Source organism: Lepidochelys kempii, chromosome 7 (assembly GCF_965140285.1).
Source record: "Lepidochelys kempii isolate rLepKem1 chromosome 7, rLepKem1.hap1, whole genome shotgun sequence".
In the NCBI taxonomy this organism is placed as follows: domain Eukaryota; kingdom Metazoa; phylum Chordata; order Testudines; family Cheloniidae; genus Lepidochelys; species Lepidochelys kempii.
In genome coordinates this window covers 102,877,506-102,897,917 of record NC_136386.1, presented here as the reverse complement: position 1 = coordinate 102,897,917, position 20,412 = coordinate 102,877,506, and the positions used below count along the sequence as shown (strand labels likewise).

Sequence of the window (20,412 nt, the reverse complement as noted above, 5' to 3'; positions counted from 1 at the left end):
CTCTCCACCTTGGCAAGGGAATTGGGTGTACCACAGGCTGGGCTGGGACCCATCTTCCCTTGAAGAGGCCAGCCACCTTGCAAAAGGTAGCCAGGTGGAAAGTATACCAGAGTGGTGGCAGGTAAGATGGTGCTCTCTCTTTCACAAATTATAGAGAAATGCACAGACCTTCAAATCTAAAGTATTTTTTATTTAGACTAAAAGCTCTCTGGGGGCAGGGATTCTCTCTTACTATGTGTGTACATTGCTTAGCCCAGTAATCATCATCAAATATGCATAGTTTACTGAGGACCATTGGACCAGCCAGAATGTCCACAGTTGATGGTGTCACACCAGGCATTGTGGAGTGAAGTTCCCAGATCTGGCTCAATTCTGCAACTCTATGAATCTCTTGGGCAGCTCCACAGGCAATGCCAGGAAGGGTCAGGTCAGGTACCCTTTGGGCATCAGTGAAGCATCTGTGTGTGGTGTGCTGGGGTGTGGTGGGGTCTGCATGAAAGAGAATCCAGGTTCTGAACCATATAGCAATACAGGTAATACACAGGTTGGGCAGATCCTGAGCTTTGTCTGAGTGAAGATGTTTTTGTGTCCATAAACAAGACATGACCTTTATGCAGGGAGTGAGGAGACTTATTTATCAAAGAATGTCTGGTTTGCCGCAACCATTTGGACTCTGCTTGCAGCCTAGGTTGACAACCTGTCAACACTGCATTGTACTTGACCCCACCTCTTGGCTGCCTCTTGGCCTTAAAATATTATTTCTTTCACTTTTTCCTTAGTATTTCTCTAGTAAGGATTTTGAACTTACCAAAATAAAAAACCTATAATATGCCTGTGATGCAGTTTCCTGGCTGTCTTTTCTCTTTGCAGGAAAAAATAACTTTTGCAAACTTATTTCCACAATCAGACCATCACACACAATGTAGAAATTCACTGTCATTTATCAGCAAGCTTTCTATAACCATTTCTCAAAGTTCTCGAGACACAGCTGCATAGTTCCTCTAATATATCAAACCAAAGGTTTTAAAAGAAACAACCTATGGTTACATACTCTCTTGTAGGACACATATGTAACAATCACTTTTGACAAGATCTTCAAAAGTGACTACTTTAGTTGTTTAGTTGTTTGAGTTTTTAGTTGTTGATTTTAGTTGTTTGAGTTTTTGAGTGCCTAACTTGAGAGACACTTGAAGGGAACTGATTTTCTGAGAGTGGGCTCATCACTTTCTCAAATGTCAGGCTCATTTAAGGTGTCTCAAATGGGGCATCCAAAAATTGGGGCATCCAAAATCACTAGTCACTCTTGAAGATCTTGACCATTCTCTCAATCAGATCTGAATGAACTGTATTATCTTGCAACACCAAAAGAACTATTAAACGGTTCCTGTTAATTACTGGTGAATAAGCAGTATCTTCCCATCAAGCACCAATTGGTTGTATTCTAATTGCCCATCTTCCACACTGGATAATTGCAATATTGTGAATAACACTTTGCTGTGTTACTATTATTGCAATTATTTGATCTCCTTAAATCTTTGATATTTAGATGGGAATTCACATAAGACACTGGACTCTGAAGAAACTACATTTGTAGAATACTGAGCAAGTCGTTCCTGTGTAGGAGACTTGCTTTCTTCCACAGGGTGAAAGAAAGGTCTTTGACTGCCCGTCAGATTTCAGAACAGCAGCATCAATATGCAAGAAGGTTAATGTCTCACAAAGTACTGGGAAGCTGCATATTACATTTATCAAAAGATGTGTAAATGAGCTATATAGGAGTCTATTACAATGTCTTGCCTAATTTATTCCATGTACAATAAAAAGCTGATCAGATTTCATGCATGTTTACTTTCTGAAAGATAAATTGCCTGCGTGTTTGAACTAGCTGGAGAATACAAATATGTTTCAAAGTAATGTGTTTATCTCCCTGACATTTTAATCTTTAAAACTTTCTTATCCTTGTTATTTTCACATAGCAGTTCTCTTTTATAAGAGAATAATCTCTCCCGAACATGAGATGAGTTATATTGTTTGAAACATTCAGTATATATAAAGACCATTCAGGTGTATTACATATGCCTAAATTAAACAATAGAAACATATCAAAAAAACTAACCAGATTTTTTTCCCCTAGAATTTTAAAGGCTAAGAAAATTAATTACTTTCAACAGACTCTTAAATTGATACTATTATAAGTTTGTGTAATTTAGAGTTGGTCATCTTATATCTAAATTTATAATGTAAAAGACCTGATGGTACAATCACTTACTCGAGCAAGTAATTCTTACTTGAACAAGCAATCCAATTGCAAGATCAGACCCTTATTCATCAGCCTTTTCTGTATTAAGAACATTATAATAGCCAGTAATGCACATTGTAAGGGCATATGTATGGTTTCTGTTCTAAACTGAAAAATCAGATAAATAAATTAAACATGTAGTTTAATGTATACATCCATTTTTGACATTTCCATGACATCCGTCACCATATTATCTTAAAAGTTTTTATTACTATGTAATAATTTCCACTAAATATACAGATGGACATTTTCCTATAGTTAAGTAGTCTTGTACAAACCTCGTGCTCTCTATTTTGTCAGAAAGTGTAGATGAAACACATTTGAGCTTTGCTGTGTCTGGAAAACCAGTTACTTTCACCAAAATCCATTGTTATTGCATTTTTTTTTTTTTAGTTTTGTACATTAGGTTTTTATTGGACATTTCCTGGCCACACTTTCTATGTCCCTTGAAGAATATTTCTTGCAACAGTTGTGAATACAGATTCCAGAATACTGCATGTTATTGACAATATTGTTGCTGTTGTTAAGAAGTCTGGTAGATGAACGGGACTTTTTGTTTAGAGTTCAGGTACTGAAAATCTCTTGAAAAGGCACTGCTATTAAACTAACTTGTTACACTTCCAAAAAATGTACAAACTGAGTAGTTAAATTTTCAAGCTTGTTATTTCCAAAGATCAAGAAAGAGAATTTGAATGCAGAAGTCTCACCTGTGGCCTTACACTGTCCTAGTAAGCCCCTTCACACCATTTGATATTTTATATTTCATCTGCTTGCTTGCAGGGTAGCTCCACTGCTCCATGATTATCACTTAAACTTTAAGTTCTTCTCTGATTTCAAAGGAGCAGTTTTATTTCACATTATGGTAAAGTATTCTGAACCAATGATTTTATCCACTTACAAAGCAAGATGCTGTATTTTTCAGACCAAAACCCCTGGATCCAAATAATTTTAAAAGGCCTTCATAAGAGAGTCTCCAGCAATTATATGAATTCTGCAAAAGCTTTTTTTTTTTAAATGTGACTGGTAATTGAGCATATACTATATAATAGGTATAGTGAATGTCCTCGGTAAGGAAAGAGACAAAATACACGTTTGAGTAGGAAACAAAACTTCCTACATAGAGAAAATAATTCCAGCAATCATTCTGTAATGAAAGAACTTCATTTATAATGAAGCTGCAGTGACAAATTATGCACTGATTTGCACAAAATTAGGCCAGTTATGTCTTTACAAATCTACAACTCTAGATTATTAGATATATTTTGCAAACTCCTTACTTTAAAAAAACCTCTTATATTATGTTTATTATGGTATTTCCTAGCGGCCCCACTCCCATTGTGCAAGGCACTGTATAAACACATAACAAAGGGATGGTCCCAGTATGGAAGAGTTTACTTAAAATGAACCCATTACCAAAGTCTATTGGCCCCAGTACAGAATGGAAAGCTGTAAGTAAGTCGGTGGAGCTTTTTACAATCGTCTTCCAGCAACTTTTTGTCTAGGATGAAATTAAAAAAGCCATGCACTTCATCAGATTCTGCCACATATAGAGACCCATTGACCTGAACCATAATTCCATCATAAACAAATTATTGATTGGAAGGAGATCATGGGACTTTGCTCTAGCTCATCAGGGAACTGAGGTTCTAAAGCTCCCTCTACAAGGGCAGCCTAAGGCTACAGTGTTATGTACCAACGAAAGGGAGGGACACAACAAAAAGGAAAAACAAAACATTGGGTGAAATCCGGCCCCTATTGATGTCAATGACAAAAAACTCTCTAACGTCAGTGGGGCCAGAATTTCACCCATTGTCTCTTTGGGTGAGTCTACACTTCAAGTTATTCCCAGCCCAAGGAGACCTACTTGCACTAACTCTCATTGAGCTAGTGTGCTAAAAATAGCATACATGTGCCTAGGATCTTAGATAATGTGTGTAGGCATGGGGCAGCTAGCTGCAGCTACATTCTATTTTTAGCACACTAGCTGGCTTTAAGCATGGAGCCCCTCTGCACTGGACAACTTCCACAGTGAGGCCAAGGCTTTCTTCAGCTTGGCCCAAAGGGGAGAGTCCATTGTCTAATGTAGGCAGCCTTGCTTCAGCCAGGGGAAACCAAAATAAAGATGAAATAAACAGCCATACCTTAAATTGTCTGGCAAAAAATGCAGTCCCCCTACTGTGAAAAAGTTAGTCAGTTTCTCAAGTTCTCCTTGCTTTGTGGCTAGGGCTTGGTCTGGAATCTCCTGACCCAATTACATCCCCGAACTAGGAGTTGTGACAAAGTTCCTCCTCTACCTTGGTGGGTCTTGTGCTTATTGGCGGATTTGCTTCCCTTGGAGCTTCACGGTAGCCCGCAGTTTGGCCGTTTTCGTGAACCCACAGCAGCCAAACCCATTTTCGTGAACCCACAGCAGCCAAATGGTAATGGGTGGGGGGGAGGCTAGCACAGCCAAAATAGAAATATGAAAACTCATATACCCCCAGGGGAAGTGGAGGTGAGAACAGGACCCAGAGGGGCTGAAGCAGCCATAGCAGCAACCAGGATACGATGGGGGAGCAGGGAATGGGAACCAGAGGGGCTGGAATGGGCCTAGGACCAGATAGAATCCCCAGACTCTCTTTTGCAGCCAGCTCTACTCCCTCTTCCATTGAGCCTTAGTGCCTCCCCTCACTCGCCCCTCCATCCTCCCATTTGCAGAGAACTTTCATCCCTCCTTTGACTCTGTAGCCTCATGTGTAGAGCACTCACTTGAGAGATGGCAAATCCCGGTTCAAATTCCTTCTCCTCAGGCAGAGTGGGGACTTGAACCAGTGGTCTCCCATATCCTGGTTCAGTGCTCTAATCGTTGGACTAAACATTATGAGGGAGATCCTCTTTCCCCAGCTGTTTTGTGCCGAGCTAGGCAGCCTCTGACCTCTACATTTGGTTTGTTTACGATTTCTGAGGGGAAAACCCCAGAAAATATTTCACAACATTGCAACAAGTAAAAATACAATATTTTATCCATCTCTGATTAGGGAGCCATTCATGGCTGGTGTTTCCAGGGTGAGTCCTCTTCTCTCTAGTCTCTGAAGAAACCAGCCAAGTCCTAATACCAAATAAAAGCCAGGTGTATAAATCAATCTATGAATTTCTTCAGCTTCCTACACTAGGGGACAGATTGTGCCTTTAAGACACAGCCCTATGCCAGAAGGCTATCAAGGGAGTGACACTGTAGTGGCAGTCCTAGGAGGAGGACTCCACCAGCATTCCTCCTGGAGCTCAGCAGGACCATGGTGTAGGCAGGAGATAGCTGTCCTTTGCTGGGTATAGTATGCATTCCTCTCTGTGCTCACCAAGCTCTAAGTAAGGTATAGAAGGGGATAGGAACATGCCTCAGCCTTTCCTCTGACCTTTTCTCTTTGGGAGGCTGCTGTTACCAATGATGCTAGTGCAGGGACTACATTCCTTTGCTACATAATGGCTGCCAACTGTACAGAGATAGAGGTGATAGGGAAGCCTCATTGTACTAACCCCTACTCCTGCATTTGCACAAGACCAAAGTCAGCCTACTCCTAAATTTCTTCTAAACTGAATCCTTAGTGCTATCTGTAAAAGCATAGCAGTGCTACCAATTGTATTTCATTGGCAGGACAAATGGAAAGTACTCTATTCAGGAAGGAACAAACAGTTGTACACATACAAAATGAGAAATGACTGCCTAGAAAGGAGTATTGAGGAAAGAGATATGGGGGTCATAGTGGACAACAAGCTAAATATGAGTCAAGAGTGTAACACTGTTGCAAAAAAAGTGAACATCATTCAGGATGTATTAGCGGGAGTGTGGTAAGCAAGACACGAGAAAAGAAAAGGAGTACTTGTGGCACCTTAGAGACTTACCAATTTACTTGAGCATAAGCTCATACGAAAGCTTATGCTCAAATAAATTGGTTAGTCTCTAAGGTGCCACAAGTACTCCTTTTCTTTTTGCAAATACAGACTAACACGGCTGTTACTCTAAGACACGAGAAGTAATTCTTCCACTCTAATCTGTGCTGATTAGGTCTCAACTAGAGTATTGTATCCAGCTCTGGGTGCCACATTTCAGGAAAGATGTGGACAAATTGGAGAATGTCCAGAGAAGAACAACAAAAATGATTAAAGGTCTAGAAAACATGACCTATGAGGGAAGATTGAAAAAATTGGCTTTGTTTAGTCTGGAAAAGAGAAGACTGAGAGGAGACATGATAACAGTTTTCAAGTACATAAAAGGTTGTTACAAGGAGGAGGGAGAAAAATTGTTCTTCTTAACCGCTGAGGATAGGACTAGAAGCAATGGGCTTAAATTGTAGCAAGGGAGGTTTAGGTTGGACATTAGGAAAACCTTCCTAACTGTCAGGGTGGGTAAGCACTGGAATAAATTGCCTAGGGAGGTTATGGAATCTCCAGGGAGATTTTTAAGAGCAAGTTAGACAAACACCTGTCAGGGATGGTCTAGATAATACTTAGTCCTGCCATGAGCGCAGGGGATTGGACTACATGACCTCTCGAGATCCCTTCCAGTCCTATGATTCTATGATAAATGAGCTCCAATGACTGTTTTAACACATATGGGATTAATCTGTTCTTCCTTGCTTGTAATGAAAAGGGATATGCAGAATCTGACACGAATTTAAGTATTTTAAAATTCTTCAAAAAGAAAAGAAACCACAGGTATAGCATGCCAGAAATTCATGTCTGTGGATTCTTAATATGTTTTACAGTGAGATCAGCATTTACAGCTATGAAAGATGTTCCAATGTAGGTAGCATTTCTGAGCTTATCTGCAGAGGGCTGAACAGATCCAACAAGCCATTAAGTAGCAATAAAAACAGATTACCATGAATTCATGAATGGGTAATTTAGTTTCTTTTGAGGGGATATGGTGTTATTTTTTTACTTCTGGGCATTTCATTGACTACTCAGCTCAGTGGATTCATGTTCCTGCCTTCTTCATGAAACAAGAGCCCTTATTAAAAGAATTCAAACAAATGCCCTCTTTACATTGAGCCCATATACCATGGATGGTCTCCACCCATCATAGTTAGTTTGGTGTTGCATCAAGTAAAAGTAAATCAGGTTGAGAACAATTATTCAGTTTATTTAAAATAGTCACAACATGAATGCCTTGCGCCAACATGCCACATCCCTAGACTATATCGTGACTGGTACAGAGAGAGAAAATATATCCAGGCAGAGGACATGACAAAATTCTTCCTTACCTGATGAGACTTATGCATGAATGAAATCCCCATGCAGCATGTAAATAATGGATCCTTCTCAGATAGCAGAAGTATGAACATCATAGTGTATGGTGACTGTAAAATGAGAACCAGTTCTATGTTTACTGGTGTGCACTTTCCTCTTAAGGAAACAAATATTTCTATACTTTTGATGCCCTTGGCATTTTGAATAAAACATGTGGGGATTTTATTCTCCAGAGAAGATCAGTTGTAAACATTCAAGCTACTTATCAATTTTTTTTAAAGGAACATCACTCTTGCTTATCTATCACTAACTCTTCAGTGAATTCAGTGAAAATAATTATTATATTTAAGAGCTTTTCTGTCTTCTTGTAATTGAAAACTTTTTGTAACCCTGATCGGTGTTTTGCCTGAAAAGCTTTGTAAAACTATTTGCCTGATTTAGATCCCATCACAATGTTTACCCTTTTCTAAAAGAATTTACAGAATATTATTAACCCTAATATGAACAGTGACTGTGTTCTTCCTTCAGCGAACAAAGGACAGCTCTGTTGCAGTGTAAGAGAGAGCTGTGCAGATGGAATTAGCAGAGGACTATTGTTTCTTTACCAAAACAAAAAAGTGCTGATATCATTAGTATCTTGTTCTATTTTTGATCTTTGGGGAAAACACTGGATACAGAAATTCAAATACAACTTCTCCCACTTACGTTAGCTTGCTCTGAACTAATGTGGTTTCTTCTTGATTTTAAAATTGAATTTAGTGCTCATGAAATGTACCAAATTGCGCAGCCTTGGAGATTCAAGTCAAGTCAATTCACAGAACAAGCAACAATTGGATTTAATGATGCAAATTGCCTTGACAAAATGTTTTAACCTAATTCACTTAACTTTATGAAGGATGTCAGAGTTCAGTTGTCATCACCCCATTCAGTCTTTAGCCTCTTTACTAATAAGGGTGCAAATTACTCTGATAATTTTAGTGGTGTGGACACCTACCCAGTAGAAACTGTATTGCTTGTGCATAATCCAAGTAATTATCAAAGGATAATAAGTGGTGGTGTATAGAAACAGATAAACCTCTGACCTGTAGAGGTGAAAGACTCCAAATCCCATAACTTGTGATACCAGCTCACTGAGTCACATCACATTAAATACAGATAATTAAAAGAGCACTGTTCAAATATTTACATCCCCAAATTTTATTAATCATTAAAGGTATGTCGAGTATTGTACAGTAACTGAAAGTGTGCATCTCAATTAAAAAATCCAGCATCTAAACCAAGAAGTTATAACATAAGAACATGCATGTTTTCAACAGATGGAATGAAATTCACTCCATGCAGCGGACCAGTACATGTCCTAGACTTCATTTTAGTCTTACGTAAACCCTCAAAATGGCACTTAAGTGGTACCTATGCCTTCTTCTAGCCCCTGTATATGACAGACTGCACCTAGGCAAATTTCTTACATGTAAGAGGATTTATCTCAAATTCCATGTTTAAACAAATCAAACCGGCAACAATTTGTTTACTGTAATAAAACACTAGTATAGAACATATAACACATCTTTATACTAAACTAATCATTTTAAATGTGGGGCAAGTGGTTCATTCTGTTGAAAATATATACTCATGACACCATATTTTGACTTAAACTAGAGTCCTGCGTGACACCATCTTTTTAATCCTGCTCCCATCCTGCCCCCCAATATGCACTCCCTCATTGTTCTCCGACTCCCACCTGCAAAAACCTTAGTTTTGTATTGTCCCACAAGTCCTGCAAGAGAGACAGATTCCCCTAGATTACTAAAAAAAAAAAGCTGTTATATATAAAATTTTATATATACAAAATATAATAAATATATATACACACATACACACAAACTGGAATTCAGACTTTAGATCAGGTGCACTGCTCATATGTATTCTAGGACTGGATGGGGAGGGTTGGGATTGGGAGGAGTCTTGGCTCCAGCTATCAGTGCACCAGACCATGCAGACCCACCAACACAGGGGTGGGTTGTAATTTGCTGCTTGTGTAGGCTAGCCACCCGCAAAGCAAAGGGGAAGAAGGATGGGAATGATGCCTCAGCCTCTTCTGGGGCTACTCTAGGGATGGCTCAGTTTCCGCTGCATCTCTACGTATGAACTGTGCATAATGGTATAAATTAGCCCTTAGCATGTTGAAAGTAATGGCGATTCTATCAGCAGCAAACCAGATCCCAAGTTTTTCATTACTCATTAATTTAATTTTGTAAATTTCTTTAAATGTTACTGGATTTCTGACTTTATTATGAAATAGAAATGTTCACTGAGTCAAAGACTTGCTGCAGTGAACAACAATGTATATTATTATAGGTGAAAAGTAAGTAATATAGGCTTTGCTGGAGGCCTAGGCTTAACTAGCAGTGTGAACCAAAGGCTGTGAACCAAAAAGGCCTGGCTTGGCAGAACAGTAACACACTGGTTATCAGCTAACCAGGTAAGCACATTCCTGACCAGAGAGTTATGGTACAAAAACACACAGATCTCTCAAGTAACTACATAAACGCATTCCTAAGAGATGGTACAAGACCATACCAACCCCTCACAAAGACAAGGAGGGCATGACAGGATAATGGATAAGGATGTTTTGTTTGAACTAGCAGTTATGAGGACTAGGGTGGTAACTAACAACATCTGGAGCATAATACCTAACTTGTTGGTATCAGTGTATTAAAGGAGAAGTCATAGGAGGGGCATCTTTGAGCTGGTCTAGGGCAGTGATTCTCAACCAGGGGTCTGGGGTCCCCTGGCGGGCCATGAGCAGGTTTCAAGGGGGCTGCAAAGCAGGGCCAGTGTTAGCCTTGCTGGGGCCCAGGGCAGAAAGCAAAGTCCCATCGCATGGGACTGAAGCCTGGGGCTCTGAGTCCCACCACCCAGAGCTGAAGCCGAAGCCTGAGCAATGTAGCTTCGCCGGGGCCCCTATGGCGTGGGGCCACAGGCAATTGCCCTGCTTGCTACCCCCAAACACTGGCCCTGCCTTTTATAAGCAGAAAACCAATTGTTGTGGCACAGGTGGGCTGTGGAGTTTTTATAGCATGTCGGGGGCGGGGCCTCAGAAAGAAAAAGGTTGAGAACCCCTGCTATAGGGTACTAGTATCATGCTTTGTCAGCAATAAACCTGGCCAAGCACCTTCGCCGCCAAACCAAACCTGTGGTCTGGCTTTCTGAATAATATTGAGGTCTGTTGAATCAGCATGCTGCACTCCCTGCTCAAGCAGCTAACACCAGAGATCCAAGAAAAGCAGCATGAGCAGCATTAACAACTTAGCAGCCTTAACAACACTCCTCAGCACTAAAAAGTTCCAGCAAGCAAGGGTCAAAAAGGCTGGATTCTTCCCCTTCCCCTCCTCCCCGACCTTATATATGTTGTTCAGTCTTTGCACTAAATGTGCACTGCCTTCTCCAATCAGTCTGGGGGAAGAGGGTCATGTCTCTTGCCTACCTCAAGAGCAAGGAATAGTTATTAAAGTTAACAACTGGTGATAGTCCTATAATTAAAACATAGAAAATAATAGCTCTCACGATAGAAGAGGAACGCAGAACAAAATCAGAGATGTAAAGACTGTGGGGCAGGTGCATAAAGCACGTCTGCATACTTAGCTGCCACTTTCAGAATGGTTTGAGCATGTTAGTCTGAGGGCCAGTGAACAACTGCATGATAAAAGAGGGTAGGAAGTAATCAGCAATATTGTGTAGGAGGATTAGGGACTGCACATTAATCCTAATCTATTTCTGGTGTAAATCAGGACCTACCTAAAGACTGCACTTTTCTCCTTTTACAAATATTTTTAATAGGTACATGAGTGGGATCACTTGACTTAGGGAATCTTTTTTCCCCACCAAAAATGACAAACAAATGCCTCAGAATGTTCTGTGGTAATAAAATAGGACATTGCAAACTGGGTTGAGTTTCAGGTTCATAAACAAAAAAACCCAGCTCATGACAGTTTTGTCTGATTTCAAGTTCTGTTACAAATGCTATGCACAGCTATACTACAGATCTGCATTTAGCTTTTACCCTATGTTATTTGTGGTCTCATATGTCTCTAACACTGCAACACAACAATGTTTTGGCTCAGAAAGAATCTTTCTAAGCTGAAGTTATCATTGAACAAAGTAAGCCCTGTCATGTTCAGCTCTGTTCAGAACAGGCCCAGAAAAGTCAATGGGCCGTCACTTTTTAAGTGAAACTCTCTATTGGTCCAATGACATTGACTAAACATTAAAAGGCAAAAGTGGCCAGGAAAAAAAATATTCCTTTTTCTAGGATCCAAAGGAAGAGTTACAATGGTTAAAAAAAAACAGAAAACAAATACATTAAGCACTGGCTACACAAACATAAAAGGTGGATCATAGAATCATAGAATATCAGGGTTGGAAGGGACCTCAGGAGGTTATCTAGTCCAACCCCCTGCTCAAAGCAGGACCAATCCCCAACTAAATCATCCCAGCCAGGGTCTTGTCAAGCCTGACCTTAAAAACTTCTAAGGAAGGAGATTCCACCACCTCCCTAGGTAACGCATTCCAGTGTTTCACCACTGGAAAAAGCTTTTCCTAATATCCAACTTAAACCTCCCCCACTGCAACTTGAGACCATTACTCCTTGTTCTGTCATCTGCTACCACTGAGAACAGTCTAGATCCATCCTCTTTGGAACCCCCTTTCAGGTAGTTGAAAGCAGCTATCAAATCCCCTCTCATTCTTCTCTTCTGCAGACTAAACAATCCCAGTTCCCTCAGCCTCTCCTCATAAGTCATGTGCTCCAGCCCCCTAATCATTTTTGTTGCCTTCCGCTGGACGTTTTCCAATTTTTCCACATCCTTCTTGTAGTGTGGGGCCCAAAACTGGACACAGTACTCCAGATGAGGCCTCACCAATGTCGAATAGAGGGGAACGATCACGTCCCTCGATCTGCTGGCAATGCCCCTACTTATACATCCCAAAATGCCATTGGCCTTCTTGGCAACAACGGCACACTGTTGACTCATATCCAGCTTCTCGTCCACTGTAACCCCTAGGTCCTTTTCTGCAGAACTGCTGCCTAGCCATTCGCTCCCTAGTCTGTAGCGGTGCATGGGATTCTTCCATCCTAAGTGCAGGACTCTGCACTTGTCCTTGTTGAACCTCATCAGATTTCTTTTGGCCCAATCCTCTAATTTGTCTAGGTCCCTCTGTATCCTATCCCTACCCTCTAGCGTAGCTACCTCTCCTCCCAGTTTAGTGTCATCTGAAAACTTGCTGAGGGTGCAATCCACACCATCCTCCAGATCATTTATGAAGATATTGAACAAAACCGGCCTGAGGACCGACCCTTGGGGCACTCCACTTGATACCGGCTGCCAACTAGACATGGACACATTGATCACTACCCGCTGAGCCCAACAATCTAGCCAACTTTCTATCCACCTTATAGTCCATTCATCCAGCCCACACTTCTTTAACTTGCTGGCAAGAATACTGTGGAAGACCGTGTCAAAAGCTTTGCTAAAGTCAAGGAACAACACGTCCACTGCTTTCCCCTCATCCACAGAGCCAGTTATCTCATCACAGAAGGCAATTAGATTAGTCAGGCATGACTTGCCCTTGGTGAATCTATGCTGACTGTTCCTGATCACTTTCCTCTCCTCTAAGTGCTTCAGAATTGATTCCTTGAGGACCTGCTCCATGATTTTTCTAGGGACTGAGGTGAGGCTGACTAGCCTGTAGTTCCCAGGATCCTCCTTCTTCCCTTTTTAAAAGATGGGCACTACATTAGCCTTTTTCCAGTCGTCCGGGACTTCCCCCAATTGCCATGAGTTTTCAAAGATAATGGTCAATGGCTCTGCAATCACAGCCGCCAACTCCTTTAGCACTCTCGGATGCAGTGCATCCGGCCCCATGGACTTGTGTTCGTCCAGCTTCTCAATAGTCCCGAACCACTTCTTTCTCCACAGAGGGCTGGTCACCTCCTCCCCATGCTGTGCTGCCCAGCGCAGTAGTCTGGGAGCTGACCTTGTTCGTGAAGACAGAGGCAAGTATTGAGTACATTAGCTTTTCCACATCCTCTGTCACTAGGTTGCCTCCCTCATTCAGTAAGGGGCCCACACTTTCCTTGACTTTCTTCTTGTTGCTAACATACCTAAAGAAACCCTTCTTGTTACTCTTAACATCTCTTGCTAGCTGCAACTCCAGGTGTGTTTTGGCCTTTCTGATTTCACTCCTGCATGCCTGAGCAATATTTTTATACTCTTCCCTGGTCATTTGTCCAATCTTCCACTTCTTGTAAGCTTCTTTTTTGTGTTTAAGATCAGCAAGGATTTCACTGTTAAGCCAAGCTGGTCGCCTGCCATATTTACTATTCTTTCTACACATCGGGATGGTTTGTCCCTGTAACCTCAATAAGGATTCTTTAAAATACAGCCAGCTCTCCTGGACTCCTTTCCCCCTCATGTTATTCTCCCAGGGGATCCTGCCCATCAGTTCCCTGAGGGAGTCAAAGTCTGCTTTTCTGAAGTCCAGGGTCCGTATTCTGCTGCTCTCCTTTCTTCCTTGTGTCAGGATCCTGAACTCGACCATCTCATGGTCACTGCCTCCCAGGTTCCCATCCACTTTAGCTTCCCCTACTGATTCTTCCCAGTTTGTGAGCAGCAGGTCAAGAAGAGCTCTGCCCCTAGTTGGTTCCTCCAGCACTTGCACCAGGAAATTGTCCCCTAAACTTTCCAAGAACTTCCTGGATTGTCTGTGCACTGCTGTATTGCTCTCCCAGCAGATATCAGGGTGACTGAAGTCTCCCATGAGAACCAGGGCCTGCGATCTGGTAACTTCCGTGAGTTGCTGGAAGAAAGCCTCATCCACCTCATCCCCCTGGCCCGGTGGTCTATAGGAGACTCCCACCACGACATCACCATACATTATATCTTATGTATGACAAATTATAAACACAATGTAATAAAAACATAAGAGGTTAAGTAAAAGATAGATTACCTTAGTCTCAGGTCTGCAATGACGCCCTTGTGCCACTCTGTATATTCCAGGGGCTGTAAAGCTGGTTTAAATAGCCAAATGATGATTGTCCTGATGTGGGGGAACCGCAGGTGTCCATTAAGCCAGGTGTACTGGCTCAGTACCAACTCCACCTCCTAATCCCCAGCATATTATTGCCTTAATTATTATTAATTATTTATATTGTGTTTGCCCCTAGAAGGCAGGACACCATTGTGCTAGGTGCTGTACACACATAATGAAAAGGTGGTCCCTGCCTCAAAGAAGTTGCAGTCTCTGGCTGGAATGCAGCTATAATCCAACTATTCCCCAGCTGACAGAATGACCTGTTAGGGTTGTTGCCAGGCAGATGCAATTTAGAACCACTGTAAACTGCTCTAAAATGTGGGGGGAGCCCAGCTGGCCCCCAGCCAATCCCAGAATTGAGGGAATGAGAAGGTAAGAGGGCATAAAACTACCTTTATTCCTCCTCTTCCTCAGGTCCTGCACCAAGTACAGATCAATGGAATCTGAGAATTGGTCCCAGAGTGTGTAAGTGGTGACAAAGAAAAGGTGACGCGATACCAAGAAGGGCTTAAAAAATATCTACCCCTGCAGCTGAACAGGGAGAATGTTCTGTATTACTGAAAAATGAATGGCTGGTGTAATCTATATTAAATATAATATAGGATGAACTTTTAGTTGGCATATTGAACTAGAAAGGGCTGCCAGGTCTGGTTATAGACATTTAGCTTGATCTTGCAAGAGCAATTTAATTAAAAATTAATTTGTTTTTTCTTGTCGTAACATTAATCATGACAACTTTATTTAGTATAAAGCTGGATGTGAATATTAAATCCATTTTAGTTTCATTGTAATTTAACAATGAAATAAAACACCAACATTTAAAACTTTTTTGTATTTATGATTGTGCATTAATATAAAATTATACATGACATATTTAAATAAAGAGAAAATGAAACATACAGCCTGTCAAGGTTCCTTCCCCACTCTGAACTCTAGGGTACAGATGTGGGGACCTGCATGAAAGACCCCCTAAGCTCATTCTTACTAGCTTAGGTTAAAAACTTCCCCAAGGTACAAACTTTGCCTTGTCCTTGAACTGTATACTGCCACCACCAAGCGTTTTAAACAAAGAATAGGGAAAGAGCCCACTTGGAGACATCTTCTCCCAAAATATCCCCCCCAATCTCTATACCCCCTTTCCTGGAGAAGGCTTGATAATAATCCTCACCAATTTGTACAGGTGAACACAGACCCAAACCCTTGGATCTTAAGAACAATGAAAAATCAATCAGGTTCTTAAAAGAATAATATTAATTAAAGAAAAGGTAAAAGAATCACCTCTGTAAAATCAGGATGGTAAATACCTCACAAAGTAATCAGATTCAAAACATAGAGAATCCCTCTAGGCAAAACCTTCAGTTAAAAAAGACACAAAAACAGGAATATACATTCCATCCAGCACAGCTTATTTTACCAGCCATTAAACAAAAGGAAATCTAACGCATTTCTGGCTAGATTACTTACTAACTTAACAGGAGTTGGAAGGCTGCATTCCTGATCTATTCCCGGCAAAAGCATCACACAGACAGACGAACCCTTTGTTCCCCCCGCTCCAGATTTGAAAGTATCTTGTCCCCTCTTTGGTCATTTTGGGTCAGGTGCCAGTGAGATTATTTTAGCTTCTTAACCCTTTACAGGTGAAAGGGTTTTGCCTCTGGCCTGGAAGGATTTTATAGCACTGTATACAGAAAGGTGGTTACCCCTCCCTTATTTTTATGACACAGCCATTAGAGCATGCACCCTGATTTGACATCTCCAATGTATATTTTACCATCATAAGACACTATTTAAAGTTATGATTTAACCATTGTCATCTAAGACCCAGTTTATGCTTCCGTGTGTCCATTTTATACTAAGAAAGTTTGATACAAATGCTTCTACAAAAAGCTTTTATACTCTTCATTGACAAGACTCAAATTTTCTGTCATGTCTACTATAGGACACATAGTTGGCCTAAGTGTGCATTATGGAGCAACTGCATTTGCACATATGGGGTTACTCAGACACAAATGAAGGGAGAATTAGCCCACTGTGTTTACGAATGTATTTTTGAAATATGCTGCTGATATCTTGTTTAAATAGTTTTTAAAACATTTGGATATCCACTTAATCCTTAAAAGAAAATAAGATGCAAAGAGGAGTCGGAATAACAAATGACAGAAGGAAGTAATGTGGAGAGGGATAAGCTATTGTATGTTAAGCTATCTTACTTTAAGTTACTCAATTGATAGAAGGAAAGCAGGAGTTAGACAAGATAATATAAATGTGATGCTTGAACCCATTAATCAGTTTAAATAACATGAGGAGCACCAAAGACCCTAAGGCTGAAAGAGTAAAACATCAAACATGTAGCTGGAAATTGGACTACAACAGTGGGTAGTTATGGGGGGGCAGAATCAATGATTCAAGAACATATTGTAGAAATCACATAAGGCACTGGCAGTGGCAGCTTTAGAGACCCAAGAGAGCAATGACCCTAGGGGTAAACATGCTTCACCCCTTCAGAACATATGGTACTTGTTCAACATTCAAGCTGCATTTCCCAACTGATAGGCAGTGAATAACCCCACTTTCCATTGAGGTTTGTGATGCCGGGGGCACCACACCCCACTTTGGAGACACGCAGGTTCAAAGTGTGCTATCCATGCTTACATTGGCATTTTGTGTGATGCAACAGGTTAGATCTCAATCCTTTAGTTGATAGATGATGAGATTACTGCTGAGCCTGCACAGGATCCCACTGAGTTCAGGGTGGCTCCCCGCAGGACCAGCAGTCTGCTCAACACACTCTCAGTTACAGGATTGGGACATTAGTATGCCTCACTCCAGGAAACACATTTAGCTGCTGGGGTAAGTCCTGCACCATGACTAACTTAAACAAGCATCAGAAAGGATTTTTCTATTTGAACACAATAATAAAAGTAGCCTCTGTAGAGATGGATCCAAGTCACACACTTGGCTTCTAGATCCCAAATGCCCAAAATCTAGGGGGGCATTTGGAACCATTATTGTAGTTCAGGCCCATCTCCAATTGTCTGGGGAGTCGCACACTTGCAAACAACCTCTTTTTAAAAAATTTGATTTCATTCACTGCTGGGTTGCATTATACTATTATTAGCTCACAGCTAAGGATGTGCTTATGTCATAATATATTTTACAATGTAATTCATATACTGCATGTAGGTTTTTTTAAACCTCTAAAGACATTTACAGTTGGAGTTTGTGTGTGGGTGGGTAACTGGCTGAGGAAATAAGAATGATTAGACTTCACCTATCTCTTCTCTGAGACAAAACCCAATTCATATGTTTAACAGTTTGAAAATTAGGTTAATATTTTTGGTTTTAATGTTCAGCTCCTGCACGTGTTTCTGCTTTTTTATTTCTACCTCTGAGTGAGCCAGAACTCTGAAGTGTTTGGAATGGGTTGAAATGATGATGAAGATAAAATTATTTTCTATCATTTTTAAAAACAGTGGCACTCATTGCCACATGATATCATCTTGAAGCCAAGAGTTTTCTAAAATCTAGATTATCAAGAGAATTATTTAGATAATCAAGATACCTTGATTAGCTCTATATCAAATTATTAAGAATAATGGGGGATATTTAAAAAGGCACAAAGGGGAGTTAATTTCCTATTATGCCTTTTGCTCTTTATACAAACATAATATTAGGAACCATATTGGCATGCTGGGGTTCAAACAACTTGTGTTTACTGAATATAAACTGGTTGGGTTCACTTCTAGCAATGAGCTAAACACAGAACACAGTGAACACCGCTAGCAGACTCAACTATTTAAAGGGATACTACCCTATTCCTATACAGTATATTCAACTCCCCTTTAGGGTATGTCTACACTACAGCTGCCTGAGCTAGTGTGCTAAAAACAGCAGTGCTGCTCTGGTGGTATGGGCAGTGGTTTGTGCTAGATGATGGAGTATAATCTTGCCTGGCTGGGTACGTACTTAGGTGGCTAGCCTGAGCTGCAGTGGCCACACTGCTATTTTGCTATTTTTAGTGCTCGAACTCAGTTAGCACATGTCTGTCTGTCCATGCTGGGAATCATCATCACAGCTGCAGTGTCAACATACCCTGAATTAATGTAAAGGACAAAAAAGTTACAAATGCCTCACTCTCAAAATTACTTTTACTAACCATACAACATGCTACAAATTAAGCCTGAGAAGTGCTTTACTACCCTATACACTACACTACAGCACCTGACTCCCACTGGCATACAGTTAGGCACCTAACTTCCATTGACATCACTCTCCTTCGAGCCCTTGAAAATCTCCCCCATATCAAAATCACATATCTGAAATACTGCACAGTAGTAAGGCTCCAGTCCCGCAACTTGATCCACACAGACAGATCTGTGCACAGGCAGGGAGCCCCATTGACTTCAATGCAGGCAGAATTGGAGCCTAAATTTGTACTAGGAAAAATAAAAGGGAAGGTAAGCATGAGCTGGTCATTATCATTGGTATGTTTCAAATGCCAAACTGTTTTTTACTGTCCTGGATCCTAAGTGGCTTGTTATTATAGATATTATTGTCCACAGATTTCATTTTTATACAAAATTCATTCTTTATCTACAGCACAGCAATATGACTCCACCACCAAACTAGTGCTAGCTAATGAGGACCATCCAGCAGAGCTCATATATACAGGGCAGAAGAGAGGCCTATGATAGCGGCAGTGAGCACTTCACTCCCAGAGCAATGCTGCACATATGTAAACAGCCCTGACAGAATAATGTTCATAAGAAGATCTGTGATATAAATCATTTCCACTTTTGAAATGTATATTCCACACTCTGGAAGGAATCATAAAAACTCATTATGAAAAATTCACCCACTTAATTACATGCATTCCCAAATTAAGCTACACGCTGTCAGGGAAAATACACACATACTAACATTACAGCTTTGCAGTATTATTGTGAAGAATCCACAATCAAAAAGATCAAGCAGCAATGGGATAAATATTTGCTATCTCTTTTTAAGAAGTGAAATGCAAAAAATTAAAAACAAAAAATAAAATCAAGAAGTGATCTGACTTATAAAACAGAAGCCCTTAAATATGCATGTCTTTAGTACTGACAGTTTTGTCCTATTTCCTTGAAGCTGCATTAGAAAGGTGGAATGTACATATAACTGCAATCAGTATTTCCACTTAACTGTAACATGCTAATGTTTTAATTGGAAAGACTATGATTATACATCTAATTTTCTTCTATAGAATGAGCAAAGTAATTACCTCTGCCTACATCACTTCCGTCATACCCTCTGAGAATGAGCTCTCCATGCGACCTTCAAGTGCCAAAAATGGCCTTTAGCCACAATCCAGTTATTCCACTTCTCTTAACATTTTTAGAGCAGTCTCATTTCTGCATAGTGTCTCTTAAAAGTATATCTTACATAAAATTGACCTACTGTCTTCCTTGTCCTGGAAAAAAAATTAAAGTAAATTATTTTCGTTCAGAAGAAGAGCAGCTCAGGTTATCTAAATAAACTCAAAAAGGAAATACGGTTAATCAGATTAATGCACAAAAGCCAGTCATGCAGCCAAAATGTTCATGAGTTGTTTAATAATTAACTGGATTTTTAAAAGCTGGCTGATGTTTTTAGATCAAGAGCTTGTGCTTATTATGAGGAGTACAGTTTAGTCAGTTAGTTTATTTAGAAGTGTTTTACCAGATGGAAAGCAAACAAGGATACAATCTTTCACTATTTCATTTTATTCTTCTCTCAAAACTAAGTATTCAAATACTTAATGGTCCTATAGTGCTTCACAA

The 20,412-nt window shown here is 40.4% G+C and overlaps 1 protein-coding gene across 1 annotated transcript in view; it reads right to left on the bottom strand.

Annotated features, from left to right (window-relative positions):
• Nucleotides 1–20,052, bottom strand: part of C7H10orf90 (chromosome 7 C10orf90 homolog) — a 173,917-nt gene extending 153,865 nt beyond the window's left edge. Inside the window, exon 1 of the mRNA XM_073354065.2 lies at nt 19,875–20,052. The gene's annotated coding sequence lies outside the window, so the exon portion shown is untranslated. The remainder of the gene's footprint in view (nt 1–19,874) is intronic.
• Between the last annotated feature and the right edge of the window lie 360 nt (nt 20,053–20,412).